General features: G+C 33.8%; 1 protein-coding gene across 1 annotated transcript in view; it reads left to right on the top strand.

Annotated features, from left to right (window-relative positions):
- Window positions 1–6,996: 6,996 nt before the first annotated feature.
- Window positions 6,997–16,123, top strand: part of LOC136040652 (E3 UFM1-protein ligase 1-like) — a 68,853-nt gene continuing 59,726 nt past the window's right edge. Inside the window, exon 1 of the mRNA XM_065724940.1 lies at window positions 6,997–7,122. The gene's annotated coding sequence lies outside the window, so the exon portion shown is untranslated. The remainder of the gene's footprint in view (window positions 7,123–16,123) is intronic.

The raw sequence follows: 16,123 nt of genomic DNA, 5'->3' as shown, positions 1-16,123 counted from the left end.
AAATGAAAGGGTTCAAAGAAGAGATATTTAGGCCGAATCTAGATTCTCACTTGGAACGTCCGAGGAATAGATTTTTCCATCTAGATATCTATCATTCTATCTTCTAAAAGATCTGTGAGGATTGCTCCTAATTAGTTGATTACTTCTTTCAGGCCAATGTCTAGCATTGCAGTTCATTAGCATAAGCTACTTAACGGGAGGATGCACAAAAGGCTAAGATTGGTCATCTAAGGAAAATCTGCCGGTCAAAAAGAAGTTTACATACTTGTAGATATCATATAAAGAATAGTTTGATAAGTAATATAACACAACTCAATCAAGCAAAAAAAATTCGGTTGTTATGCTGATTTGAACAGACAATTTTTCCCATATGTGGATTGGTCAATGAGTTAAGTTACAAATTCCTATTTTTTACGAGGAGATTGATTATATAGACCATGGCAAGTTGAAACGTCAAAGAAATCATTAAAAACTAGCTGTTGGAGTGGCGCTTCGCGCCACCCCAACACCTAGTTGGTGGGGGCGCTTCACGCCCCCCCGTGCGCGTAATTCGTTACGTACCATTTTAGTTACGCCCCATTGTATTTGTGTCCCACCTGTGAATATATATGTTTTAACTACGTAAAACTTGCGAATATACAACATTCTTCGCTGTCCCATTGTCTGTGCACATAAATATATTGTCAGGTTTACCGACTCTTGAACATGCAACATATAATTGTCCATGGGAAAAACAATCCGTATTCAGATCTATACCTCACTATTCTAATGATTGCTCTTGAGCTTTGTTGATGGTGATTGCTAATCGAACATTCCCTGTGTCTCGGTCGTCATTTATATATCTCCCCTGTGCCCCCGGCGTCCCCGTTGTAGTTGTGTCCCTGTGTCCCGGTCGTCATTTATATTCTCTGTGTCCCGGTCGTTATTTGTGTCCCGGTGTCCCAGTCTGTAATTTCTCTTTGAGTGTCCCGGTCGTCATTTGTTTCCCGGTGTCCCGGTCTGTAATTTCGTCGGTCGACAAACATGACGTGAGTCAACAAACAACTTCATGACGGCATAATGCTCAATCTTTATGATGACGTCAGTCGACAAACATGCATGACGTCAGTCAACACACAACACACAAACAACTTATTTATATATATATATATATATATATATATATATATATAGATTTGTATTCCAAAAGTTAAGGGAGCTAGCCCCTGGCCTCTATGGTCCAATACTTGACCTGACTTTGGAGTGTTGGAAGAATGTCCCAACATTTCCTTATGTTTCATTATTTTTATGTGTAACATTTTACAAATAAGATAAACAAATGAAATAGTTAAATAATGAAATGTTTTAAAGAACCACAGTTACGAAAATATTTATTATATTTATCGAATGTCTTTTTCTCGCTTCATTCAATCTCTGTAAATTATCCAAGGTTGTCCATTCTTAACATGCAAGATTGTTTGATCTTGGGCACGCTAAAAAAAAAAAGACTAAGTATACTGATGTTTTGTGCGATATATGGGTATTAGCCTTTCATACAATGTACAAGGACGCTGGACTTCCAAAATTTATATTTAGATATGTAAGTATCCGGATATTAAAAGAAATATTTGAAATACTGAATTTTGAAAAACTTGAAACCATGGAATTCCAAAACGATTTCGAAGTCTTTTTTGTCCAAGCCATCTTAGATAAACAATGTTTGATGACTTGAAAAACTTAGCTTTAAATATTTATTAAATATTTAATTTACTTAATGAACATGGCTCCATGGCAAGCTGAAACGTAAAAAAAATTATTAAAAATTTTTATTCCAAAACTTAAGGGAGCTAGCCCCTGACCTCCATGGTCCTACACTTAGCTTGACTTTGGAGTGTTGGAAGAATATCCCGACGTTTCCTCTTGTTTCATTATGTTTATGTGTAACACTTTACAAATAAGATAAAATAAATGATATAATTAAATTTTGAAATATGTCAAGGAATCGCAGCTACGAAAACATTTATTACATTTATCGAATGTCTTCTTCTCGCTTCATTCAATCCCTGTAAATTATTCAAGGTTGTCCATTCTTAACATGCAAGATTGTTTGATCTTGGGCACCATAAAAAAAGACTATGGATTCTAACGTTTAGTGCGATGTAAGGGCATTAGCTTTTAAAGAATGTATAAGGTTACTGGACTTCTAAAAGTATATTTAGATATTTATGTATCCGAATATTAAAAAAAAACTGAAATACTGAATTTTGAAAAACTTGAAACCATGGAAATCCAAAACGAAACAAAATTAATGAAAAAAGAATGAAAAAGAAGTTTTTCTAAGAAATGTAAATTAAAAATTTAAAGTTAAGATTAGAAGAAATATAAACCTATAAAATTTCAAACTCAAAGCAACCTAAAATTACTATTAAACAATAAATGAAACCCAAAACGAACCGAAATTGAATAAACAGTCTTAGAAAACAAATGTACAACAGGTACTAATACCCTACAACAAGTAATTTTCCAAATTATATAAATAATAGGAAATATCACGAACCAAAATATTTGAAACAATAGATATACTGCATAAATCGAGGTACAATAATTTTGCTGCATTTAGAAAATTTTCTGACTTTTTGTAAGAGGCAATTCCGATCAATATGTAAACTGATTATCTCAGAAATACTTTTAATGTCAGACAAAAAGATTGCATCCATAATATCAATATGATTAATTGTATAAACATGGATTATTAAATGTGTGTTCCGAGAGGGCAGAGTAAAACATTTTCTTTTTTTCGCTTTTTAAGGGTATAAGTCTACGGCTCACTACCTCGGTAAAAATAGGAAACTCTAATATTTTGGTTTTCAATACAATTTAGAGTAGGCACACCGTATTTGCAGTGCTTTGAAAGAAAAGCTATTAGGTGCTTTAAATCAGGGCTTGAACTTGGTACGTAGAATCGAGTTGACTGAAAAGATATTAGGTAATATCAAAATTAAACATTGCTAAAAACCTTCTGTTTGTTTACAGTTCGCCATCTCGATAAAAATACGAAACTATAGCAATTAATGGCAGTTTTTCTTTGTTTTCGGAGCGATTTCGAGTATGCACACCATATTTGCAGTGTCTTGAAACAAAGGCTAGTACGTGCATTAAATCAGGGCTTGAAGTTATATCTTGAAAATAATTGACTCAAAAGATTTTGCCTAAGCACAAATTGAACATTGCTAAAAACTTTTGTTGTGTATCAGTTTATAGTTAATCATCTCAGCAAAAATAGGAAACTGTAACAATCAAAGGAGATTTTTTGCTCACCGTCTCTGTAAAATAGGAAATTGTAACAATTGATAATATTTTTTTTGTTCACTATTTCGTTAAAAGTAGAAAACTGTTTTTTGGTTACTGACTGAGTACAAGATAATTTAATACAAGCAGTCTTGAGTACACCAAACTCAGCTAGTTACTGAGATCTGAGTGTTTTAGTTTTTTATTTTATTTTTATTATTAATCAACAAAAATGTTTTCACAAAACTATCAAATTAATGGCCCACGGTGAGAATAACTCATTTGAGGATTTATACACTCAGCAGCAAATAAATAATACTATCTTCAAATACTGGAATAAAAAGCTTATTAACTCTCCCTATAGTAACAAAAAAAACCCAAAAATTCAAAATAACCAAACAAAAAATAAATAAATAAATAAAACTAGGAGCTTCCTCCCTAGAAATAAAATCAAAATTAATATTTATTAACTAAGTGATTCTTAATCTCATTTTACTATTAACCTACGAATTTTTCAAATCAATAAAACTACGAAATTTGTTCCAAGTGTATATAATGTGGTGATAAACGGGATCTTTCAGATTTTTTTGAAGGCTGACGGGTCAAATATACATGTAAAACCTGGTTTTCATCATGAAAAACTAAATTATGCAAATAAAAAGAAATAGACAAAAGACCTTGAACATGTTTTATCATATAAAGAATAGAATGAAAAGAAGGGAAAAGATTCGATGGAAGGATATTTAAACTTTTATACATACTTTTCGTGGATGACATACCAGGCTAAGCAGGCCGGGCTAGGCAGGAAATTTTTCAATATACACCGAGCTTTAGTTTTTTGCCTCTAAAGGGGGAGAATATGAGTTTTAAAAGTATTCAAAAAAGCAATTGGACAGTAATTTATGTATGAATTGACATCAATGACTATAATTATTCAATTTTACTCGATAAAGTATCTGCATTAGTTTAGAGCAAAAGGAAATTGTTGTTCCATAGCTACTTCCCTAGGGATTCACAAGCTACTTTCACCTCGAAAAGAGTTGGTTTTTCCAAGTTCTAGACCACCCTTTCCTTCTCTAATTTTCCAACCTAATTCTCCTCCTACCACTTTCTGGTTAAGTTCCTCTTTTAGAGCACTATACCTTTTTCTTTTGAGCAGTTCAGTTTAGTTTATTAACATCAAAATAAATGGACAACAATAACTTTCTACCCCTACAAGGCTCCATGGTCCCTTACATAGTGTTTAAAACAAAAATAAATACCAAATAAAGAGTCTCTTCTTAAAAAAAACAAGAAATCCAATTAAATAATTTTGTGTTATTTTTACTTACCACTTCGTCCTCGAAATTCAAATCCAAGTCCACACCATCTCCCACCATCATAAAATCAAAACAATTAAAATTAAATAAATAAACGTGCTCAAGCCTAGCATCTAGGAATGTCGCCCTACCCTCAATATTCCCCATATTATTAAACATATAACAATATTAATTCAAACCAATTCAAAATTAAATTTTTTCTCAAATTTGTTCCCCGTTATATTTATCAACCAAAAATATTTTTAGTTGGGTTTTAAAGGCATCAAACGAATGAATGCTAAAGACACTATCAGGGAGACTGTTCCATACTTTACTACATGCTATTCGGGGACTAAAGTCTGATCTGACAGTCTTAGTTTGAGGTAATAGTAGGTGGTCTTTAGTGCGTAGATTATGAGAGCTCGTGGAATTAACTAAATCGGGAAAGAAAGAATTAAAACAGCGAGGCAGTTTACCATGAAGATACTTGAAAATCATTCAAGAGCAAGAGACGACATAGAGTGCATATGTATTCAAAAGCACTTTTCGATACCCTTAATTAAATTCATTAACTAACTGACGAGCCTTTTGATGAATTACTTTAATCGGATGGAGCAGAGACTGGAAAGTAGACATCCAAATCGAGTTGCAGTAAGTGAAGTATGGCTGAATGAGATAAAAATACAGGGTCCGAAGAATAGATCCAGGAAAAATGTGTTTAAGTTTCCGGATAATCACAAGATTACGTTATATTTTTGCTTGGACCATCTTGATGTGGTCTCTAAAAGAAAGATTCTCATCCAACAGAATTCCTAGAAAACGCACGTATCTTACGTTAGGTCGAGACAAAGGTCCTTTCGAGGTAGATATAGTTGATAAGGACGGGCATACCTTGCCAGTTCTAGACAATATGAGAAAGTGTGATTTAGTGATATTTAAAGCAAGTCGGTTAGTATAAAACCAGTGGTAAGGCCGTTCCATAAGCATGTGAAGTTTAACCGCCAAAGCTTTTTCCGTGTCTCCAGCACATAGGATGTTGCTGTCGTCAGCGAAGGCAACTAAATCTTCATGAGGGTATGGCAGAATATCAGAAGATGCCACCGTATTTCCCTTTTCGTGACATAGAGTACAACACGCAGAAGGAATTGCGTTCTTTACCACTCTAAACAAAGAACGCGATTCCTTCTGCGTGTTGTACTTTATGTCACGAAAAGTTTCGTATGATCGTGAGAAAAATTAAAAGTCAGGTATGAGGATTCTATGCTGTTTAGATTGCTACTCAAGAAGAAAGAAGCAGCATCACTTTCTATGGGGCTACGGAAAAAGTTTTTGATCGGACGACATTTTCCGTTATTCAATCTTCTTAAACGAACTGTAAATGAACATTTGACAAGGTAGTTCTACAAAATTACTTGATTCAGGAACTTTAAATTAACCTCATTTTGAATCATCTTAGTAGTACAGTTTAGATCTTATTAAAATGCGAATACTATTAAATTTTTCTGCTTCATGATCAAATCTTCCAATATATCATTGTCTGTTTCTTTGCTATTTATTTCATTTTTCAACTTTTCACTAAGGTTATCAAAATCGACTTTTAGCGACGTAGCTATGTGCTTCTCTACATCCTCAACAGAACATTTGGTAGAAATTTCTTTTTCTATCTTTGTTAATCGATCACTTAATGGTTTCAGTAGTTTTTCAAATTTATCGAGAAGCTTTGTTTCGATTGCTGAAAATGAACACCTAATTTCGCTCTTTATTATGTCTTTTATCTCACTGGGTGTTATTCCTCGGGTCCCAGAGCCCTATTGCCTACAAATAGGACAATGCCAAAGCGACCCAAGACGACGCGTCATCTTGTTAAACAAATCATATTCTAACTTGATCATTTCAATTCATTCAATGCACAACCATGCATCACACATATCGCATGTAAGGGCACAAACTATCATCTTTTAACCTTATATCACATGCTTCGCAGCAATCTAGATCTTTTCTCGGTGATTGTCTCTTATGTTTGCTGCTCATTTCCAATTTTTATCAGACTACTAATGCTTTTTGACAATATGATAGCATTACTCATGTACGGAATTTAAAATGTGCTACAAGCGTGATTCTAACGGAATAAGCTTTTTATTGTCAATATAAGTATTACTAAACCTATTCATAAATGCCTGGATCACATAAAAGAAACACGCTGTCTATTGCTTTTAAGCCAATACTCCACAGATTTCCCAGCTTAATTGTTGCCTCGAAAACTCTTGAGGTGGACAGAAACTGTGGGAAGTTTGATGCTCAAATCACCTATTCTCATCAGTTTAAGGATTGAAACTCTTCTACACATACTATCTCCGGAAATACGCCAAAAACGGCTGAATAACGTATTCTATTATGTTGCAGAAATGTAGCTTTGGCAACTGCACACTGGTAGCAAGTTTATAAATTCGGAGAAAAAGAAGTTCTAATTACAGTTAAAAAAAAAAATTGTTTGGCTAATCCTCTAGTTGGGCAATTCCCATGGAGGTAGAGAAAATATACTAGCTTAAAAATCCAGGTACGTAAAGTTGCACACTAATGGGAACCACTTAGAATGACACTAACATATAAGCAGGAAATGACAAATATAAGTAGAAATAAATGTTCTATCTCACAAATTTAGGTCAATGTTGGTATTACCTGAACAATTGTTTCGGGTCATGAAACTATTTTTAATAGATGCATTTTGACCTTATGAACATCTTTTCTCTCTTGCAAAATTACCACAAACTCACTGTTATGGAGTTATTATATATTTGCACATTAGGGGGGGGGGGGTAAAGCATAGCATATATTAAATACAGCAATGGTTAGTTTACTTATTTAATATATGCTATTCCTAAACCCCACCCCCTTAATGTGCAAATATAGCCCAAATTTGTTTCTAAACTATTACAGATTTGCAATTTCAGATTTCTGATCAACAAAAACAGAAATGGGTAAAATCGGTGCAAACAGTATTACCGGCTTTCATATAAAATGAATATACCACTCGATTCCTTTTTTAATGCTGTTTACAAATATAATAATCACTTCTACCACAAATTCAGATTTAAGCACTTTTTGAGCTCTTAAAAATGACCTGTAGGCTATATGGGGTCATTACAAATCTGTAATAGTTTAGAAATAAATTTGGGCTATAGCATATATTAAATACATAAACTAACCATTGCTGTATTTTTTTTATGTGTTTGTGCTGTTGCACTGGTGATCTCTCTTCTCATTAAATTTGGGTAAAATGTTTGCAAACACATAAAAAAACAGCATTGGTTAGTTTACATATTTAATATATGCTATGCTTTACCCCCACCCCCCTGATGTGCAAATATATAGCCCAAATTTGTTTCTAAACTAATACAGATTTGTAATGACCCCATATATAGGTTATTATTAAGAGGTCAAAAAGTGCTTTAAGAGGTCAAAAAGTGCTTAAATCTGAATTTGTGGTAGAAGCGATTATTATATTTGTAAACAGCATTAAAAAAGGCATTGGGTGGTATATTTACTTTATATAAAAGCCAATAATACTGTTTGCACCAATTTTACCCAGAAATGATTGCAATTCTATATGTACAAATATAAGATACCTTCCCAGGTATCTTCAAACAAATACCTTACAAATACAAAATACCTTCCCATGACATACTTTAGCCTATAGATTCATCCCTGAAAGTTTTATTTTCCTAACCTAAACCTTTTCTGAGATAGCAAGAAGTCAATTAACTAGAATTTTACTCAAGAATATTTGGGCCAAAATAACATCCATAACAGTGAGTTTGCAGTAGTTTTGCATAAGAGAAAAGATGTTCAAAAAGTCAAAATGCATCTGTTAACAATAGTTTCATGACCCAAAACAATTGTTCAGGTAATACCAACATTGACCCAAATTTAACCAATAATCCTGTATTCAGTTTTCACACCACCCAGCTGTTGTTGCCAGTGTGCTGCTGCTGACAAATAAGAAAAAAGTAACAATATTGAATAGCCAAGAAAAATGTCAGCAAGTGGACAAAAATAAGGAAAAATGATAAAGACAGATATACAGCACTAAAAAATAAAGGGTAAAATTCTAGTTTATTGACTTTTGGCTATCTCAAAAAGGGGTAAGGTTAGGAAAATGAAATTTTCAGTGATGGGTCTAAAGGCTAAAGTATGTCCTTGGAAGGTATTTTGAAGTACCTACCTCCACTCTCTCTCTCCCTTTAGAGGGTCCTGACCTTTAAAAATATGTGTCTATAAAATAAAACCTTGCAAAATAGATCTTCTGCTTGAATGAAGTACAACAAAATTGTTTTCAGCTTCACAACTTTGCTCAATTCCAGTTTATAAGGTTTTATAGATATGCAAATACATTTCCTAAATCTTGAAAAAAAACATTGATATGGCTCAGAATTCTATTCAAATAACAAGAATTGCATTTTCAGAACTAAAGGCAGAGAAAAAGCAACTGGTAACTGAAAATTAAGTTAAAATGTTGTTTTGTCAAAATCTCAATAGGTATAGACCTGTCATTTAGGGAATTTTGGCAATACATCCACCATTCTTTACATCACTGAATTGGAACAATAAGTAACTTTTTAAAAGTGTCAAAAAACTGTTGCATGAAGATCAAGGTGTTGAGGAGGTGAGCAATCCCCCTCACATACATAATAACTTCTGTTTGTTTTAAGTTTTGATGTTGCTCCTTACTTTCATTTGGAAAACTTTTTTTTTTACTTAATGAAGCTTAGAGACAAACATTTTTATAAAGGTAACAGAGAAAGTATGTCAATTAAAGTAAAATTATATAAAAATGAAAAAAAGTAAGTAATTACAAAAAATACACAAAACAATAGCCTACTTACAAAAACTAAGATATAAACTCCCAGCATTCAGTTCTGTTGAACAATACTGAAGCAATGGATAGATATTTCTTAACAATATTGACAGTTTTGAACTTGGTTATCCAACAACAAAATATTTAATGCCCTTAGACTCAGTGTTTGTAAAAAGTAACACAATATCAAAGTAGTTTGTTCAAAGCAAACATTAAAATTAAAGATTAAGAAAATCAAATAAAAACTTTTAATTCAGTTTCATAATTAACTTTGAATCCCAAAAATCAATATATTTGACATCTTTATGCTTCATAACTGTAAAAAATTAAATCTTTTTCAAAGTCCCAATTAGATAAATACAATCACTCCTGGAAAAAAAATGAATGATAGTAAAAACACAAAAAACATATCCATTCAGAAGGAAAATACAGAAATTCTAAGCATTCCACTCAGGGGAAAGATTTCTGACTATAGTGGCTTCATATATCAGCTCATGGGTACTCACAATGTAAGCAAAAGTTGTTGGTATATTTTTGGCTGAAATTGCCCCTTGTTAAGTTGTTTTCTTGTGTTTTCTTTTATTGTACAAAATTTCTTGTGTACTAACAACTGCACTAATTACTAATAAAAAAATGCATATTAAAGGATCACCATAAAAAGCTGATTCTTTAATTAAATGTTATCAATAGTTAGGGTCCAATACTTTTGTTATTGACAAGGATTGTTATTTACTTACTATTTACTACTATAAAGAATTTGATTTTTTTGTTACTTCACCAAATCATATAAAGAAAATGTTTGTGGAAAACTGGAAAGGGGTCTCTCAGTCACAAATTGGAACTTATATTTTTCCTTATTAAGGGTCAAATTCTATTGGTAGACAGCCTGCATTGGGGCAACATACATTTCTTCCATGGTTATTCCCTATTCTGCTCTGTTTTTGTTGGTTTCCATATAATTATTTTATAGTCCCAAATTTCAAGTGGGTCCATGGCCCTCCTGCCAGCACCCATGTAAGAATGGTTTTCTTAAAATAGACAATATATAATTTGGGCTGTATATACTCATTAGGGGGGGGGGTAAAGTATAGCAAGGCTGCATGCAAAATATATTAACCATGATTTTTCTGCATATTATGAAGTAAGAATTGTTTTTTATCATGCTTCCTACTCTCCATTAAGTTCTCTAGGCAGAAACTTAGGCTTCTACTGTTTAAGACTAATGAAAATAATAATTACCATTCCTTAATCAACTACAAATGGTACTTTTTTCTCCCTATTCAGTTTTTTAAAACAAGTTTTCAAATTCTTGGTTACTATAGGTTGTTTTGAGCCCTTTAAGGGCTAAAAATTTAATTTCTCCCATAATTAATTTTTGAATTATGAAAAGAGCTGTTTCCTCTCACCTTGTGGTTTTAATACCAATTTCTCTTAGGCTTGGCTAGTGTTGGGTAAAATTCTCAAAGGGTATTTGGCTTTCTTTTAAAGTAATTGTGGAAAATAACAAACTCTTGATTTCCATCGAAATTCTTTAAAACACCTGCTTCCACCCCTTCCCTCTCCAAAGGGGCACTAGTGTTTTGTGATATTCTACAGTTTTTGTGTTTTAAAAATGAAACCTTGGCAAATGGGCATACTAATCAACTGAGGCACAAGGAAAGTATTTTGAGTCTCTTTCCTCTTCTTGATCTTTATTTACAAGTTTTAAGTATTTGAAGATCTATTTCTTGAATATTAACAAAGTTTTAAATACGGCTTAAAATCCTAGTAAAATATTAGGATTTGCATTTCCAAAACTAGAGCCAGTGAAAAAAAGGCTGAAAACCTAAAACTAAGGCAAATATATTTTTTCAAAATTTGTATAGACTAGGTCTGCCATATAGGTTATTCAATCTTATGCCTTAGAGACAAGGAAAGGGTAGATATAGTAGCCTAATAACCTTTTCCCAGGATATAAGTTCAAACTGGATTCATCTCTTAAAGTTCCATTTACCTAACTTAGATACTTTTCAAGAAGCTCCTCAACTAGAATTTTACTTTCCAATAACAAATACATCTAACTGGTCATTCAGGATTTTCATTCTACTGATTGCCTTTCAGTTATTACAAAAAAGGGTAATAGTCTAAGAGAGCTGCTCTTCTAAAAGAAACACTGTTACAACAAAGGGTAGTGCTACACAGTTCTCTAGTTGATACTCTTTCAAACATAGGCTCAGGTATCAGTTTAGTGGTTGACCTCTTCTGAAGGAACATGCCAATAAATAAAATATGTACCATTAGATTGCTTACTTTGTGTTCTTTCCAAGTGGCACGGTAGTTTTTAGGCAAAGAACCCCCCCCCCTCCTGATGGTCCCTAGGAATGTATAAAAACCAAAAAAATGCTAACACAATGAAATTATTTATAATATGTAAGATGTTTCTATTAACCAGATTATCATGTTTTTCCTCATTGGTATCCACTTTGACATAATCTTCACTACTTGGGCAATACTCACCCCCATTTAATAATCCTAAATATAGCTGCAAAACTAAAAGGAAAAACTAAAGCACTGAAACTTCTACTTTATAATAGGATAATTACCCAGGTGCTTGGATAAAGCAACAGTACTTGTGCTTTCAGGTGGACCTGGGATTTTTTTCTAAACCATCAAAAATTATTCTTCACCGTTTCAACTGCTTTGTATTTTGTGCTTCATCATGTTTGTATTTCAAACTAGATGCATTAGGTCCATTGCAAGGGTTACCTTAGTTGACCAAAGCTCAAATGAAAACCTCTGGAAATTACTCCATTGCCCCCAAACAATCATGTACTGGATCAAAAGCCAATAACTCTGCTGGCTTGGCTATATTCAGTAAATGTCAGCCAACTAGCTACCAAAACCTCCTTTGAAGAGAGGTTCATGATGTAAGCCTAAGGGAAAGACATGGTGAAAGATAGACTAACAATGTATTGATCCATAACCTCCCCCAGCTATTACATCTAGTGCCAAACAGATTCAAATACCATTTCAAAATTCATTGTCTACTTATACAACCATAAAGGCCAGATGGGACTTACATCAAGTAAGCAAGTCAAATTCAGTTATTCTTGTTTTAAACAACTTCTTTGCTCCTTAAGCAGATGAGGAAAGACTGTTAAAAATGAAGCAGGGGTCATCAAGAGGGGTTGTATGTAAGTAATAGGCACAAAAACAAAGATGTAAGCACCCTAGTATTATTTAACTGCTACAAGTTTTGTCTTCTTTGATTTTTACAGCATTTTTGCATGTTTTGGGGTCCTTTCTTACAGAAACAAGGGAGTGTATCAATGGTGTTGATAAACGAAACATTTTGGGGGTTCTCCCACTTATTTGAAAATCAGACAAATTTCCTAAGGCATCATATTTAATAGTTGCTCAAGAGATCCCACCAATCAACTTTAAATTTTCTCTAGTGAGATCCCACATTGTAACTCAGTGAAGCTACTTGGCCTATGTATAGATTCTAAAGTGTTATGACATGTACATATTCTTTGAAATCCATGATCATCCAGAGGCTTTGCAATCTAAAGAGATATGCTGAAAGTAAATGGGGATGCTACCCTAAAGTTATCTTGGATTTTTGTAAATTATATATCCATTCTAATCTCGAATATGGTATCCAATTCTTCTCAGTTTGTCTTTCATCTGCATTTAAAACCCTAGAATCTCTACCAAATTTTGCTATTCAAATTGCTGTGGGTTTCACAAGCATGTTCCTCTGTCTAAATTAAAACAATTTCTGGTTTGGTCTCCCTAAGTGAAAGAGCATCAAGTCAAAGGGAGAAATACTTCTCATAAATTCAAGTTTATGGGAGCAAATATGTTGCAAATAAACATACCTATGCTTTTAAGTCAGCTTGCACTAATGCCCATTAATCTTGGAAACAGTTTCAACTAGAGTTCCCAAATAGGAGTCGGTTTTCCCCTTATGCATAACCCTTTACTGACACTCTGCCTTTGGAAGTGTCTATCTATTTGTCAAGCAGAACTTATTCCAATGGATAAAAACCTAATTCCCAATAATGAAATTCAGACTATTCTGGCTGAACAGATTTCAAAGTTGTACCCTAGTCACATGAAAATCTATTCAGATGAGCTTGTCAAGGGTGAGAGAACTGGAGCAGGAGTATGTATTCCATCCCTGGACCTTAACCTTTATTCACCCCTTTGATTGGGATTTTCCATTTTGTCTGCTGAATTGTGTGCCATTTACCTTGTCCTAGATGTTCTTATAAATTACTAGCTGTTGGGGTGGTGCTTCGCGCCACCCCCAACACCTAGTGGTGGGGGCGCTTCGCGCCCCCAAGCCCCCCGCGCCCGTAAGTCGTTACGCGCCATTGTAGTTGTGTCCCTGTGTCCTACCTGTGAATATAGATAGATATATATATGTTTTTAACTACGTAAAACTTGCGAATATACAACATTCTTTGCTGTCCCTTTGTCTGTGCATATAAATAGATTGTCGGGTTTACTGATTCTTGAACATGCAATATATAATTGTCCATGGGAAAAACAATCCATATTCAGATCTATACCTCATTATTCTAATGATTGCCCTTGAGCTCTGTTGATGGTGATTGCTAATCAAACATTCCCTGTGTCCCCCGTCGTCATTTATATATCCCCCTGTGCCCCCCCGGCTTCCCCCGTTGTAGGTGGGTCCCTGTGTCCCCCTCGTCATTTATATTCCCTGTGTCCCGGTCGTCATTTGTGTCCTGGTGTTTTTTTTTCTTTTAGTTTTTTTACCTTTTTTATTTTTTTTCCTTTTTTAAAGTTTTTTTCTTTTTAGGTTTTTTTCTTTTTTAGCTTTTTTCGCGCCATATTAGTTACGCGCCGTTGTAGTTGTGTCCCTCTGTCCCACCTGTGAATATAGATAGATATATATATATATATATGTTTGTAAAACTTGAGAATATACAACATTCTTTGCTGTCCCATTGTCTGTGCATATAAATAGATTGTCAGGTTTACCGACTCTTGAACATGCAACATATAATTGTCCATGGGAAAAACAATCCGTATTCAGATCTATACCTCATTATTATAATGATTGCCCTTGAGCTTTGTTGATGGTGATTGCTAATCGAACATTCACTGTGTCCCGGTTGTCATTTATATGTCCGCCCTATGCCCCCCGGCGTCCCCGTTGTAGTTGTGTCCCTGTGTCCTGGTCGTCATTTATATTCCCTGTGTCCTGGTCGTTATTTGTGTCCCAGTCTGTAATTTCTCTTTGAGTGTCCTGGTTGTCATTTGTGTCCCGGTGTCCTGTTCTGTAATTTCATCAGTCAACAAACATGACGTCAGTCGACAAACAACTTCATGACGACATACAGCTCAATCCTTATAATGACGTCAGTCGACAAACATGACTTCAGTCGACACACAAACATGACGTCAGTCAACAGATAAGCAACTTATTTATATATATATATATATATATATATATATATATATATATATATATATATATATATATATATATATATATATATATATATATATAATATATATATATATATATATATATAGATAGCATCATAGATAAGATATTTATTTCCAAAAGATCTCTATCATAAGCCCTAAAAGGGCCGAATTTGGACTTCGGAGTCGACATAATACATGGTTGCACTGACAATGCAAAAAACAACAACGACAGATAAAAATCATAATGAACAATCAATTATAAGTCACATAAACTTCAGAAGGGATAGGATTAAGAAAACAGGGCGAGGATTTGAGGAAACAAATCAGCATTATCATGGACTTAGAGGGGTTTACTGTCATGTCTAAGTCCGCAGCCTCACCTCCAATTTCATTGAGGATACTCATAGGGTCGCTTATTAAATTTCTGAAGCAAATTTCAACAATCGTTAGGTCATCAACAAATTTCCGTCGGTCAGGAACTTCCTTCGCGAGGCTGTTGATCATTACTGAAGAAAGGAGGGGGCATCAGAGAGAACAATGGGGTATGCCATTGTTGACAGGGAGAGGGTTTGAGTAATGGATCTGTTATTTAATCACCTGCGATCTATTTGTTAAAAAGGAGGCAACCAATTTTACTAGTAATTTTACCAGTATATTAAACTTGCTAACTAATTTCTCAATTGAAATATTGTGGCTAATATTCCACATAATAGATGAGAATATTCTTTGCCTTTCTGATTCCAAATTAGCAGTACTGTTGCTCAAAACAATTAATAGAATTGCCAATGACTTAGAATTCTAATTAGAATTAGATTAGAATTCTAATCTAATCAACATTAGAAGACAGCTTCTGAACCTCCAGGCCAAAGGCAATTAGATTTATTTCCAAAATGTTCCAAGTCATAAATGCATCAAATATAGTGATATTGCTAATTTATTAGCAGCCAAGGCTTCTTTGTTTAATAAGTCCTCCTTCCCTCTAACCTAAATTCACAAGACATTGTTAGGCAAATATCTTATGTTAGTCTCATTAAACTGATTTTATCACCTTTTCATATTTGATTACATACAATGCTATATTACCATCTGAAATCAGGTGCCTTTCCTCTCAATAGTTTGTTATTTAATTGAAAGTTACATCACTCCTCTCTATGCTGTGTCTGCTTCTCAACCAATTAAATTATCCGACATATCTTACTTGATTGTCAGCTACTGAGTGTGGAGACTATTTCCTTTAAGCACATCTGCCATATGGGTG

Source organism: Artemia franciscana, chromosome 2 (genome assembly GCF_032884065.1).
Source record: "Artemia franciscana chromosome 2, ASM3288406v1, whole genome shotgun sequence".
Taxonomy (NCBI): Eukaryota; Metazoa; Arthropoda; class Branchiopoda; order Anostraca; family Artemiidae; genus Artemia; species Artemia franciscana.
This window is presented reverse-complemented; position numbering and strand designations above follow the sequence as displayed.